The following is a 15,052-nucleotide window of genomic DNA, read 5'->3' on the forward strand; positions in this document are numbered from 1 at the left end:
CAATGAGTTGAGAGGAACTCTGGGCCTGCAACATAGGGAGGCCTGGAGAGTTGAGGGCGTGGACAGGCCTGAGCCCCTGGCAAGTGGATGCAGTCTGGACTCCAGACTTCCAGCTGTTCCTGGGTGATGCTGAAATGAGGGTCAGAGGCCACGGTATGGTGACTTGTAGCAGGACCAGGGACAGGCCTCCTAGACTGGGAGGCAGACACCCAGAGGGGCCGTGGCCAGCAAGAACCACTCAGCCAGGGAGTCACCCTGGGCCCCAGCTAAAATGAGTAAAACCAGGGCCTCAACTTGAGCTGTGAAGGCCATGTTGGGCAGTTTAAGAGCAGGCGGAGAGCTCCACACCAAGACCTTGGGCCCCAAAGCCCCTGAGTGAGGGTCTTGACACTTCCAATAAGAGGCTGAGTGACATCCACTCCCGTTACAGCTAGATGATGCTTCGGAGAGGGGCAGGTAGACTGGCCAAAGACGGGGGCTCTCTATGTTGGGGCGTCACCCAAGAGGGCTGTTCGGATTTCTATTCTGGATGAGACTGATGTTGCTGCTTTTCAGCCACCTAACACGTGAGGTCTTGGGAAGAAGCCCAGATGACAGACGAATGAAGAGATGCTCCAGTCACATTGTGTGATGAAACTGGTGACATGCCACCTGGGACCTTGGAGGGCTGATTCACTCAGCAGTGAGCCAGGCTGCACGGGCAGTGGCACGGGACGTGGTCGGGATCCAACCTCAGCCTGAGTGTGGCTGTGTCTGCAGTTGTTTCTGAGGGTCCACTGTAGGGTCGAGGAGTGTCTGGGCACCTCTGCAACCAGATAATCAGCTCAAAGTGCACATCCTTTGTCACGTTTGGCTCAGTTCCTTTAGCAGCTTTTGAAGGTATGCGGATGGGCCAGGCTGAGAAAACATCACCCCTCGAATAGTGGCTCCTCTGAGTTTTTGAGCCCTTCCTTTATTATAGGTGCTGTGCTAACACGCGTGTCATCAAAACATCCCAGTGACACTGTGAAAGTAAGGACTACTGTTGGTTGTGTTTTATAAAGAAATTGGGGGCTTGGTGAGGTCCCCTAGGATCTCATACGTAAGTGTTGGCATCAGTATTTTAAGCACAGTGATCTAGCTGCAGAGGCTGAAGACTGGACTACTGGATACATGGTCTCTCACTTTTCTATCTAAAAATTCCCCTTAAGATTTGAGGCAAGAACTGTTTACTGAAGAAAAAATGTTAATGTTATTGTTTCATATTTGTAAAAAGAAGAATTGCCCCCAAAAGTGACCAAAGTGGACTAGTGAACAAATTGGTAGAGAACCTGAGTGAGCACTCTTTAACAGTGACTCTTTTCCCAGCATCAATCACCTCCAGCAAACCCAAGACCTCAGGTTTGTTGGTTACGTAACTGTACCCAAAAGACACTACACCCAGCTCAGCTCAGAGCATGTGCGTTCCCATCCAACTGCCCATCCACCCATCCCTCCCTCCACCTACCCATCCACGGATCTATCTACTTCTTCCTTTCACTCGGCATTTCACCTTACTTTTTTATCTCAGCCTAGTATGTATAAAGCACCAGAGGCCCAAATGAACAGCAAAGTTCTCCTTTGAGAGGCTCACAGTTGGGGCAGAAGCACCCCCAGGACAGTGTATACAGGTAGAGATGGTGGTTCAGTGTGCATGGAGTACAGAGCAGGTTTTTCTTTAAAGGGAGTAAAGATAGGCGGGCACGAGAAGGAGGGGTTTTGCTGGTGAGCTACCCCCCAATCTCTGCACCTTCTCGTCCTTCAGGTCTCAGCTTAAATGTCACCTCCTTGGGGAGTCTTGCTGACTATTCTAAAGTTGGATTTACTCTTTATTCTCTGCCTTTGTTTCCTGATACTGAATTTTTCTTTCTCTGTCATTTAAGTCACGTGTGTGCGTGCATGCAGTGTTCTCTGTATAATTCCAGGTAAAATGTGGTCCCATAAAGACAGGGAAAAGGACTTACTATTTTCACCAAAGTACCTCCAAGGCCTGACATACCATAGGTCCTCAGTTTGTTGCCTGAACAAATAAAGGCTAGAACTAGATCATAAAGAGCCTTGAATGCCAAACTAAAGTTTGGGCTTTGGCCTGTGGGCAGTGAAGAATATGGAAGGGTATTTGAGAAAGGATGCTATGCAGGAGGCACAGGAGACCTGGGTTTGATCCCTGGAAGGGGAAGATCCCCTGGAAGAGGGCATGACAACCCACTCCAGTAGTCTTGCCTGGAGACTCCCCATGGACAGAGGAGCCTGGTGGGCCACAGTCCATAGAGTCGCGAAGAGTCGGATACGACTGAAGCGACTTAGCACGCATGCATGCATACATGAGGCATGATCAGATTTGTGGTTTGGAAGGACAAGGTTGGAGGTGTTGTGCGTGAGGTAAGAGGAATGAGCTACAGAGAGAAAAATTAGAAGCAATCGCTTCCGATTGGGGTAAAGATTTCACCATCCCAGCCCAAGACACTGATGGTAGGGAAGGAGAGGAATGAAGATGTAATGCATACTTAGGTCAAATCATTAGGAAATGCCTGTGGGAAGCGAAGGAAAGGGAATATGACCAAGGTCTATAGTTTGGGTTACTTTGTAACCACCGTACTGACATTCATTACGGCAGAAGCAGTTTGGGATTTTGGAGATGTGGGCGGAAGCTGACGCAGACAAGGGCATGTTGGGAGAGGAGAGCAGGTACATAGTTGAGAGAAGACATGTGAGGCGGACCCCTGAGGGGTCCGAACACCCAAGGAGGGGCCCAAGGACAAAGCCACGAAAAGCTGCTAAAAAGAAACAAAAAGGAAAGAAAGAAGAAGACCTGAAAGCCAGAGCAAAGGCTGAAACCAGACAGAACAGAATGGTTTAGAATGGGACTGGAAAGTTCTACTGCCAATGGGGGCAGGAGAACCACAGGAGGGAGCAGTGGAGACCCTGGGTCAGGCTGCCCCTCAGTCTGACGGTGGGTGCAATGGGTCAGATCTTCAGATGGTTAAAGAGAGGACAGTGCCAGGTCCAGGTGTAACCTCCCAACTGGTACATGTCGAATCAATTGAGAGCAACTACAGCCAAAGCACAGCTCCAGCAAACCACACAGCCTCAGGCCACCTCTGGCTCATGAGCCACCAGTTTGCAGTTCCAGTTTTGGAGAACATCAGAAAGCTCTGGGCGAGCTTTTCCAGGGGCAGTTTTGGCAGAAGGAGGACTCCAGAGGGTGACTGAGAGGGGCTGGAGGCAGCGACACTGGTGGGGGGAAGCTTGGCCATGGGGAAAGCTAAGAGTGGGGTAGGAGCAGGAGGGCCCCAGGGAGGGTGGGAAGGAATCTTTAGGTGGAAGACATCGAGCAGGTTTTGGGGGTGAAGGGACAGGCTGAGAGCACAGCATTCTTGCTGTCTTTCCAGAGGGCTGTACAAGTGTTATTGTTTTTCCTTTAAATTATAAGAATATGCCCGATATACTTTCACCAACTCCATTCCGCAATCCGAGGTAATCATTTTTTCAGGTTTCTATCTATGTATCTATACATACACATAATTTTGAAAACCATTTATGGGATAATTCCACATATACTGTTCTAGGGCTTTCTTTTCCCCATATGTCTAGCTCTCTTTTTATGACTGCCTGGTATTTGCTTGACTATATAATTTATTTCATCATTCTGTTATTGAAGCAGCATGGTTTCTCAGTTCTTGTGATGGGAAACAGTGCTTCTGTGAGCTTTATACATTGATCTCTGGGTCCTGGGGTGAATCCCTCCATAAGACAAATTCTTAACACTGGACTTACCAGTCAGTCTGCACACAGTGTGATGTTTCCTTGAAGGACTTGTTGGATTTGTCTGCTTTCTCCTCAGGGCCTGGGGATGAAAAAGGCAGGGAAGAAGGTATATTTCCAAGGAAGCTTATACAACTGAAAACAAGGCTTTGATGTATCCCAGTCTTATGACTGTACAGATTTCTTTTTAATCAAGATGCTACGGGTAGGGTGGTACTTATGCATAGGTAACTTTTATTCATTAACCTGATAAAGATGGAACAAACACAAATAACTTGCAGAGAGAGAAAATGACAGTCTACTCTTCTTGGTTTGAATAACCATCTTCTAGGACTAGACGAGTCAGACATGACTGAGCGACTTCACTTTCCCTTTTCACTTTCACACATTGGAGAAGGAAATGGCAACCCACTCCAGTGTTCTTGCCTGGAGAATCCCAGGGACGGGAGAGCCTGATGGGCTGCCGTCTATGGGGTCACACAGAGTCGGACACGACTGAAGTGACTTAGCAGCAGCAGCAGCAGCAGCAGAACTAGAGTCAATATTTGAAAAAGATACTGATTCCCAAGGGCCCACTGAAATAAGTTAGAAGAGCCATGATGTGGGAAATTTGTTCACAGATTTCAGGGAGATCAAAGGTTGAAGGCCATTAAAATTTTTTTTTAAAACATAATTTTACACCTAGGATTTGGTATTTAATCTGTGAAATCATCAGTTTAATTATATTTTCAGAATATCATTCTTTGGCAGAGAAAAGGGAAAACCCTCTCTCATTTCTACAGAGAACACAAAAACAGGCAGGACAAACAAAAATGAAGCATGAACAGCCTCTTTCAAGGACCGAGTTCCCAGCTGCAGTCAGCACCCTTAGTTTCGAGCGCCCTCTTCTGGACTTGGGCTCCTCTGCACCAGCCTGTGCCCAGCCCACCAAACATAGGACAAGTCTGATTTGCAGTTTGGAAAGCGGCTCCAACTCTAACTTCAACACATCTTTGAGTTTCCTCTGCCTTAGCCACTGAAGCCCCAGGATGTTCTTTTTCAATATTTGTGCTACATTTTCAGGTTACACAGGACTGTGTCTCCTTTAACAATGATTCCTTGGTGACTTAAAAAAAAAATACCCTCCTTACATCTGAGTTAAGCCTCGGGATTCCTCGTAAGTTTGCTGTCAGGAATACATTCCTAATTTTGAATGAGTGGGAACTAGATCTAGAAACCCAAGGAGAACAGCAAGCAGCTGTATGTGCCATCACCCAATGCATTTGGGCAAAGTCTATTCAAGACTGTGGGTTTATGTCCCATTTTAGAAAGTTCTCAGAAGTTTAGATCAGCCTCACATTTCTTCTACTCCTTTAACAAATATTGTTGAGCACCTGCTATGTGCCAGAGGTATTCACATAAGAGGATAGTGTCACTTTAATCCCTCACAGGTGATAACCAGATGGTATTGTTATTGCAAAATAGTTGAAAGACTATGCACATCATAATGGGTTACTGGAGCTTCAATCATGTTCTTTCAAATTACCTGCTAATCTATGATGTGCCGCTAGTATTAAATTTAACTAGGTTAATCCTCTCTACTCAGAAATGGTTTCTAACTTCTTAAAGGGTGCTATTCAATCCTCCAAAGAACACGCTCATAACCTGTTTTGATAGGAAGGAGGAGGCATGATGAATGAAAACAGCTTTTCCGAAAAACTGCCTGTTTTCTTTGGAGCCAGGGTGAGCAGAGCCGAGGCCAGGTCCTGTCTGGATGCAAGAGCCCACAGTCACCTGGCACTTTCTTCATAAACCCTGCTGGGTCAGCACCAGCCTCTAACAGGCGGCTTGCCCCTGGCCCTGCTCATCCTCTGGGCAAAAGGGAAGCCCCCTTTCCCTCTCTGCCTCTCTTATTCTCATTCAAGTAATCCCTAGGGACCATCTGCCAGTCTAAGGGGCATCAGGTCATGGAAAGGACCAGCTCCAAAGATGGGAATGCTTCCTTGCAACCAGACCACAACGTTTATGGAGTCAAAGACAGCAATAACCGCACTGGGAAGCGAGCCAGGCAAGGTCATCCAGGAGAGATAAGGAAATGACGCAAGGCCGAGGGCTTGAGGAGCCAAATCCCAGCACAACTTCCATGAGATTCCATTTGTTATTTATGCTCTGACTTTTACTAAACTTCAGATGAACCTCAGACAGGCAGACACCCTTTCGTCCTCACTTCTTTTGGATTTATAACCGTAATATGATGCTTCTTTAGGAAAGTCATAGATCCTCCTAGTTTGCTATCCAAATTATAAGTGAACTTGGCTTTTTAAAAACACTAACCTTCTCTCAAACATCACTCCAGATTTCCACAGGGGGTGATTCTGAGTGAGTATTCTGAGTGGGCTTGCTCCATCCAAAGTTCTGAACTTTCAGGTACCCTTTCCCAAGTTATACTGTTCAATTAAATCCCAGTCATTCAATTCAACTCACCAAGTAGTTACTGAGCTGAGTTCTGTGTTAGAAAAAGACGTGGATACTGCCCTTAGGAAACTCACAGATCAAGGGATGAGACAGATGAATAAACAAATCATTTCAGTTCAACATGGTAAGTTCAATGATACAATTACATACAAGGCAGCACTTGCAAGCTTGTGCTCTCATGGAGTCACAGTCTGGAGGGTGAGCCAGACATTGACTGGTAAATTGCAAAAGTAAGAGTTTAAACTTTGACCAGGACCATGGAGGAGAGGCAGGCAGCACAATGAGAGCTTTAATGGGACAAGTGTTCAGGGAAGGTTGAGTAGGACATCCTTGAGTAAGGCACAGTTGAGATGTGAAAGATGGTTCAGGGTGAACTAGCTGCGGAGTAGAGGGAAAGGGGGTCCTGGCAGAGGGAAAGCAAGTGCAAAGGACCTGTGGCAGGAGGTCACACCGTGTATCCAAGGGATGGAACCAAAGCTGGTGTGGTTAGATCAAAGGGCTGGAGAGGGGGTGGTAGGGTGGCTGGGCCAGAGAGGTCAGCAGAGCTGGATCCCACACACCCCCTGGTCAGCCAGGACTGTCACTTCCAGGTGCTTACTTCCTCACCTCTGTAAAGGGGGTCCAAGCAGCACCTATCTCACAGGAATAAGGGAATCCCTTTCAGCACTTAGAGGAGTGTCTGTGAGGATCGGCTGCTATTATAATGCTGCAATTATCATCTGCATCATCTTACCAGGATGAGCCTGCAGATAAGGATCCTGCTGGCCCAGGTCAGATATTTGTTAATACTTGGCTACATGGGCACAGTTCCATAGATGGCTCAGAGGCCACAGAAATCAGCATAAGCTCTTGTAAGCGTAAGTGCAGGCTTTCTGGAGACACTCTGAATGAATGACCGGCTGGACTGCTGACCGCAGGGCTCGAAAACAACCACCAGGAGTTTATCCTCAAACACCCAGAAAAAAACCGAGACAGAGGAAGCAGGACAGTGCCTCCCGCGAGAAGCCTGTCTATAAATGGAAAATTACACTGAGAGAAAACAAATCTTATTTGATGTGAACCCATTTTGGACTCTGTCTGGAAATCCAGGGCAGAAGGAAGTGGAGGGGACAGGGAGTGAGCAGGTGTGCCCAGGCTGAGGCGCCCTGCAGGGACCAGCATGTACTGTGGCTGGGGTGATGACAAGGGGCTGCGACTGGCTGCCGAGGCACCACACCTGAGGCCAGACCCCAGGCTCTCAGGCTGCTTCTGTGCTCTGATATGTGCTTGGGCTGCCAACATTGGTGCATGGGCTCAGATGGGGAGAAGTGGTATGGGATGGGCAACATGGAAGGAGCTTCCGGGGAGTAGGGGGAACAAGGCTAGGTTCCTGGGCACCTGTTTCCTAAAATGGGTTGTCTTAGCATGGAATGGGATAACCTATCCAGTAAGTGCTCAGCTTACAAGTCAATTAGCACTCTCTTCAGAGCAGCCTGGAGCCTCCAGTACCCACAGCTTTTAATTTCAGTTCTGTAACCTTTTGGCAGCATGGCACTAGGGAATTTCCAAACATCTCAGTGCTCTGTATGTCTCATTAGAAAAGAATTGCAGCCAGACCATTTAAGTGGCTCTGCTCCAAAAATATTTACAATAATAAGAGGTAACAAGAGCATGTTTTCACTACATGCCAAACACTGTTAAGAACTTTTCAGGGATGTTACAGCACTACCAATACTAACATCTGAAGTCAGAATGTCTGGGTTCAAGTAACAGACCAATCCTTTCCTGGATCTGTGGCCTTCAGCAATGACTTAACCTCCCTGGGCTTCAGTTTCTTCATCTGAATGAAGAAGGAGGGTTCTTAATACCTACATCCTAGGGTTCAGGAAGGACTAGATGAGGTGGTATGGAGAGCCTGGAACTAAGTACTTAAACCTTCATGCTTATCATCATTATGAACACATTACCCTTTATTACATGATGCTTTTCAACTGTGGTGCTGGAGAAGGCTCTTGAGAATCCCTTGGACTGCAAGGAGATCAAACCCGTCCATCCTAAAGGAAATCAGTTCTGAATATTCATTGGAAGGACTGATGCTGAAGCTGAAGCTCCAGTACTTTGGCCACCTGATACAAAGAACTGACTCATTTCAAAAGACCCTGATGGTGGGAAAGATTGAAGGTGGGAGAAGAAGGGGACGACAGAGGATGCGATGGTTGGATGGCATCACCGACTCAACGGACATGAGTTTGAGTAATCTCTGGGAGTTGGTGATGGACAGGGAGGCCTGGCATGCTGCAGTCCATGGGGTCGCAAAGAGTCGGACACGACTGTGTGACTGAACTGAACTGATAAAATATATATATTGATTATAAAGGGGGTTGAACAATCACAGTCATAAGCATCCTCCTTGACACCACTGTCATCATTTAATAGCCATGTAAGAAGTCTCAAGTTCTGAGTAGGTTATTTACCCAAGTCATTCGATCTTCACCTTTGAGGTAGGTAGTATTACTACGACCATTTTACAGATGGAGAAACTGAGGCTCACAAACTGAAACTGAGGCTCACAAACTGTTTTAACTGCCATACTCACCTTTCCTGACCTTTTGAACCTTTTGCACACATCCTCCTGATAAATCCCTGTGGATTCCCTCTCCCTCCTACTTCAAATGTCAAACCCAAGCCCAGCACCTGGCACAGGGGAGCTATTGATCAACATCATTCTCCATCTCTCCCCATGCATACCCTTTCTCCACCATCTATCTGCCCCTGCCCTTGCAGAAGACAGGACAAAAATGTTAAGAAAAAGGGAAACAGGAGGAACTTCAACTTTCTAATATTTTCTTTTACATACAAAAAAATCTAAGGTAAATTTGAGAAAATGTTAACATTTGTTAAATCTGGGCAGAGCACACATAGGTGTTTTTTTTTTTTTTACTATTATTTTATTTTTCTTAAATAAAAAAGAAAGCCACCCTGCCTCTCCAGTCACCCAGTCTCCTTTCCTGAAGGTGGCCTGCTGTTTATTTCATGCCCATCTAGGTCAGTCTATGTGTTAACAAGCATGCGAGTCTAATGTGATTCCCTCCTACCTGCTTCAGGACCCAGTCTCATAAATTAAATTCTCTTCTGATCTCTAGTCTACTCAGTGCCCTTCCCTGAAGGTTTCTTCTTGACAGTATTCCCAGGGCACTCATTTGAGAAAAGTTTCTCTATGTTCCTCCTGCTTCAGGGCACAATTCTGCTCTTGGTGAGACCACAGTCCTTCCTGGGCGGGTGGTGTGGACTCGCTGCTTCCAACTGCTCACCACTGACTCAAGCCTCTGCTCCCCTGACTTGGTTTCTCTTATCACCCACCTCTGGGGACAGAACTCCACGGCCATTTCTTAGTTTCTATGTTCCTTGATGTTTCTGCAGAATCTGATGCTTGGCTCACTCCACTCCTGACCTTGCCTCCTGCCCTCACCTGAGCCATCACTCTCCATCAGTCTCTTTCCCTACTTCCTCATCTAAGCTCCCCTTCTCTTGTACCCTTACTGGGACTGCCCCCGTGGTCCACCAACTCTGTCTGAACTGATAACTGAGGTCTCCACTCATGACCTCACTACAGCCTGCACTCCAACCCTTAACGAGCATTTTGGTGAAGATGCTAATTTCCTTTTGGGCTCTCTTTCCATGACTTCAGAACCACATTTCCAGCTGTCTGGGAGACATGCCCATCTCACTGTCCTGCAAAGCAAACTCAACCTGCCAAATTGAAGGTTCTTACTCTTCAGGAATTCTGTATTTCTGTTAGGTTGGTGCTTCTCAAATTTAATATGCATATAAGTCAGCTGGGGCATCTTCTTACAGTGCAGATTCTGGTTCTCTAAGGTGGGGGTGGAGCCTGACAATCTGAATTTCTAACAAGTATCTAGTGGATACCAGTCCAAGGACCCCATTTTGAGTAAAAAGATGCTACAGAGGTTTCTGTTCTCGAGGTCAAGGATTCTTAACTATCTAAAAATCAGAACCACCTGGAAACTGTACTAGCTATAATATGGCTAAAAATATGCATATAGTAAAAAAAAAACCAAAACACCTCAAACAATTTCTTCAAAAACTTTTCTTTAACTCCTAACCCAAACTAATCAGAATTTTTTCTGGGCATGTGGTCTAGGCACCTGCATTCTGTGAGTGACTATTGAGTACCTACTTGGGCTAGATTGTGCTAAGGACTAAAAAGGCAGTGGTAAATAAGACAAAGGCTTATGGAGCTTGCAAGTTAGTAGAAGTGATGGTGATAAAAGAGAAAAATAAACACTGAAGAGCATTTCAGATAAGTGCTGTAAAGGAAAAATGGGAGTTTTGAGATAGAAAAAAACTGAGAAGGGGCTAGTTTAGTTAGGATAGTGAGGGTGACCTGCAGAGGTAACATTCAGGCTGAGATAGAAGCCATGAGGAGTTGGACAAGCAGAGGTCTAAGGAAAGAGGAGCATTTCAGACAGAGGGACCAGTAAACACAAAGATGCTGGAGCAAGTCCACGCTTGGAGAGTTCAAGGAAGAGAAGAGAAGCCTGTCGTGTGGATGCAGCAGGACAAGCAAGGGAGGAGAGGAGAGGGCGAGCCTGGGAAGAGGCTGGGTATAATCATGAACCTGTAGGACACAGTCTTCCCACGGATAGATACAGCAACCGGAAGTTGCTAGGAGGTTTTCAGCAAGCAAGGGCATATAATCTGACTTAAGCTACCTGCTGTATGAGGGCAAGAAATGAAACAAGGAAGTGAGTAAGAAATGATGGTGTCTTGGAACATAGGGGTAGTACTGGAGAAGACAGAAGAGGTCAGACTGAGGACACATTTTGGATCCGGAGCTTGCTGATGGACTGAAGGGGGCTGGGTGAAAAAGAGAAAGAATGACTGGGGACATTTACGAAGATCTGAAATACTTGCGAAAGCCGGGGGGTTGGGTGAGGGGAACCACTTGTTCTGTCGAGGTCATCTTAAGAGTTTTTCTGTTTTTTGGTCTTATTTTATTTATTTTTCCCTGGTATTGAGAGGCCTGTGGAATCTTAGTTTCCTAACCAGGGGATGAACCAAGGCCATGGCAGTGAAAGTGCTGAGTTCTAACCACTGGACTGCCAGGGGATTCCCAAGGTCATCTTTTTTAAGATAAATACTAGACATCCAAGCACAGATCTGGCTATAAATTATCTTTCCAGACTTACCCCTTCCCCATGAACTCATTATATATGGGCCATCCTTAATTCAAAGTGTACTGTTTCTCAAGACTCATAGACACGGAAAATCTTACTAAGGGGAAAGGTTAGGGTGGATAAATTAGGAGCTTGAGATTAATGGATACATACTACTATATAGAAAATAGATAAAACAACAAGATCCTACTGTATAGTTCAGGGAACTGCATATAACCCCCCATGATAACCTGTAGTGGCGAAGAATCTGAAAAAGATGCATGTATCTTCCCTAATATCACCATTAGTCGTGGGATTTGTGTGTCCTCGTAACCCTGCCATGGTATCCACAATGTTCCTAGAACATAAAGGCTACTCATTCAATGTGTTGAATAAATAAGGATCAGGACATATCCTGGGATGACAGCCTGTGGTTAATCTAGTCACTGGAGATCAAAGGTGGAAGGTTTTCTTAACCATGGAGGAACTGATGTTTGTGGAGTCCTCAGACCATTGGTAAAGAACTACCTAGTACAATGTTAAGAGTCTCAGCTCATGTATATCATTGCTTATCTCTCAACAGTAATGCATGTAACCTGCTTAGGCCAAAAGTGTGCCCCTTAAAAAAAAAAAAACAACAGAATCTAATTTAGAACTTACTAAAGAAGGCTATTAATAGAAAAGCTGGTATATGATCTTTCCTGAGAAAAATACTGGCTTTGTGATCATCACCGCCGCTGCGTCATGCCCAGCTTTGATAAGACTGGACTTTGGTCCACTGTACATTCTGTGGGTACACGTTCAGCATGCAGGGGCGCTGGAAATGGGCACTGAGCTCTGACCATTTTATGACCTTCGACCCAATCTGTCCATGAGGTGTCACTAAAATCAGACTGATTTATTTCAGTGTCCTTTGCTTCACCAAGTGCCAGGTCATGGATTCTAAAGTGGAGAAGAGACTATGATGGGCTGGACATTGGGTCTGGGGACACAAGCTGACAGACACCGAGAAAGTGAGAGAAAGATGAGCTAGAAATGGAGAGGAGTGAGCATGTAGGGATGCTGGGTGGTGGCCTCAACTCAGAAGGGTGTGAGAGGTAAAGGAGGCCTGCTGGAAGGAGTAAGGGTATGAAGGCTGAGAGAGATTAAAAAGGGATAAAAATATAAAGGATGGAGAAGTATGGAGCTGCTGAAGGAAGATGGTAAAAGCACAACCCCAGTCATCACCTACTGAGTGTTGCTTGCAAGCCAGGCATTGTGGTAAGGATTTTATATAAATTCTCTAACTTAATTTTTCTCATGATCTTGTAGTCAGTACTATTATTCAACCCATTTTACAGCTGAAGGACATAAAAAGCAGAGAGGTTAAGTAATTTACTTGGGGTCACAGAGTTAGCAACTAGAAGAGCTAGGATTCAGGCTTAGCTCTGTTGCATGTCAAAGCCTCAATTCATAACTGCTGCTTGCTATCGCCTTCTGATATTGATTCAGGGGTATTTCTTCTCCCCAGGCCTGATGCAGGCTGAGAAACACAATGTCTTCCAACATCCCAAAGAGTGAGGTGCTGGGTGATGAGCTAATTTGGAAGTGTAGTTGCTATGACTGAGCTGTCTGCCAGGGCCGTGAGCCCTCAGAGCAGAGATGCTCTCATCCATCATCAGGGAATATTCACTCCATTGTGCTGGGCCCCACCTCAATGTTTTTTTATTGTCTGCTCTCCACCATGAGTAATGCCACTTTCCATTTTAAGCTGGGAGCTTCAGAAGATGACCGTGATGTAAGCCAGGGTTGCAAGCTAAGTGCTGCCTGGGGGATTACTCACCCACTGTAAGATGCGGCCAACATCTCACCCGCCCACTCAGGATGCTGCTGGAATAGCCTCTTCCTTGCCAAAGCCTAAAGGAAATCTGGTTTCTCCTGGAATCAGGCTAGGAATGGTGCCAGGTTATCAGAAAGTTGGCAAGTTAACTGGTTCTCCAAGTGGAACTACTGTGGTTGCTCTGGTCCCCTCCCAGGTGGTTGCTTGTTTATTCATTTGACATTCGCAGAGGGCCTACTACGTGCCAGGCACTCTGCTCCATGATAGAACATCGCTACGGTGATCTAGATGGCTTTAGTTCTTGTCTTCAGGGAGCTAAGTCTAGGGGAGAATAAGAAGATCATTCCAATAAAATGTCACAACCAGGAGAATGAAATAAACAGTATGCCATAGGAAGCTGAGAGAGTTTGGGGAACTAACAGCTGAAGGAATTATGTCAAAGTAGGACAAGCAGGAGCTGGCTAAACTCCTTAATTGTAAGCAACAAATGACTTTGACAATAAAGAGAATATGGAGAACCCTCAGTTGCATAGAATCAATGGGAAGGTGTGGTACCCCCAAATCACACTGCAAGAAGGGTCCAGCCAGATCAAGACCTGTGTGTTTATGTTGGGGCTTTAGATGCTGGGCAGTCAAAAAGGATGACAAATGTCCAGGACAACAGGTACAAGTGGGGAAGGTGGGGAGGAGAAGGCTGTCTCAGAATGACCTAAGACACTGAGTCAGAAAAGCCAAAAGGAACAGCTTAAAGGGAGCACTGACTTAACTGAGAGGAGCAGGCACTGGGGCCACAGCCAGGCTCTCAGGGTTTCCTGAGTGAGTTAAGTTTGCTGCTCGAGACTTCGAGGCTCTGTGGGGAAATAAGCCTATTGCCAGCAGGTAAGTAGGAACTATACTGGATTTTTTTAAAAAAAATTTTGGTGTTCCTGGGGCCATTCTGGAAGGTCACAGTTCTGAGTACATGCTTGAGTACAGATTATAGAGACCAGCTAAATCAGAAAAATATTCTTTGTGAAACAGTTAGAAAAGATGACTGGGACAAGCCAATGGGATCATGACAGTAACTGGCCTTTATTGCTTGTGCTATCATGCACTTCCATGCATTGCTTCATCTAATCCTCATTAGAAGCCTATTTAGAAACCAACAGACAGAGGCACAAAGATTAGAAATGCCTTGGCTGAGGCCCCATGGTTAGCAAATTGTGGAATTGGGATGCAAGCATAGATTTACTTCATTATAACTGAGAGTGTGTTGACAGAAAACACAAAGTGAGCGTCGATGAAGAAAAACTGTCATCACAGAAGAAAACACTTGTTTTCTGCGCTAAGAGGTTGGAAGCTTCATGCCTTAGCTATTGCTTCTCTCATGGGTACCATTTGAATCTTAAGGTCAGTTACTGCTCCCTACTGAGAAATTTTCAAATTTTATCCAAGGGGAAAAAGACTGATTTCCTAGAGGAACACTTCAGTGAGGTGCCTGTAGCAGTAACTCAGGATATTAACCTCTAGGTTGCAGCAAGAGGTATATCTAGCAATTTGATGGGATTTTTAGAATAAAAAATGTCTTTATACAAATAATACTTGTTACTTATAAAAAAAATAGGGAACTATGGGAAAATATAAATAAGAAAACAAAAATCATCTGTAACCTTGACACCTAATGGCTATAGTCATACTTTGGGGTCGGTGTGTGTATATAATCTGTAGTTTCTCTTTAAATGCATATATGTATGTATGTATAGGTATTATGTTTTGAAATCATAGTTCTAAATATCTTAAATTGTTATTGCCTTGATTTCACCTTTTTCCTTAAGGGAGAATTGTATCAGAGTATTAAAAT

The 15,052-nt window shown here is 45.4% G+C and overlaps 1 protein-coding gene across 3 annotated transcripts in view; it reads left to right on the forward strand.

The window, feature by feature from the left end:
• FGF1 (fibroblast growth factor 1) overlaps window positions 1–15,052 on the forward strand; it is a 136,153-nt gene that overhangs the window by 57,273 nt on the left and 63,828 nt on the right. The window contains exon 1 of one of the 3 annotated variants that reach the window (XM_055431382.2): window positions 4,318–14,091. The exons of the other annotated variants lie outside the window; for them this stretch is intronic. The gene's annotated coding sequence lies outside the window, so the exon portion shown is untranslated. Of the gene's footprint in view, window positions 1–4,317; window positions 14,092–15,052 lie in introns of those variants that run through there. 3 annotated transcript variants of the gene reach the window in all.

Source organism: Moschus berezovskii, chromosome 8 (genome assembly GCF_049115385.1).
Source record: "Moschus berezovskii isolate FMDL1 chromosome 8, NW_MosBer_1.0, whole genome shotgun sequence".
NCBI lineage: Eukaryota > Metazoa > Chordata > Mammalia > Artiodactyla > Moschidae > Moschus > Moschus berezovskii.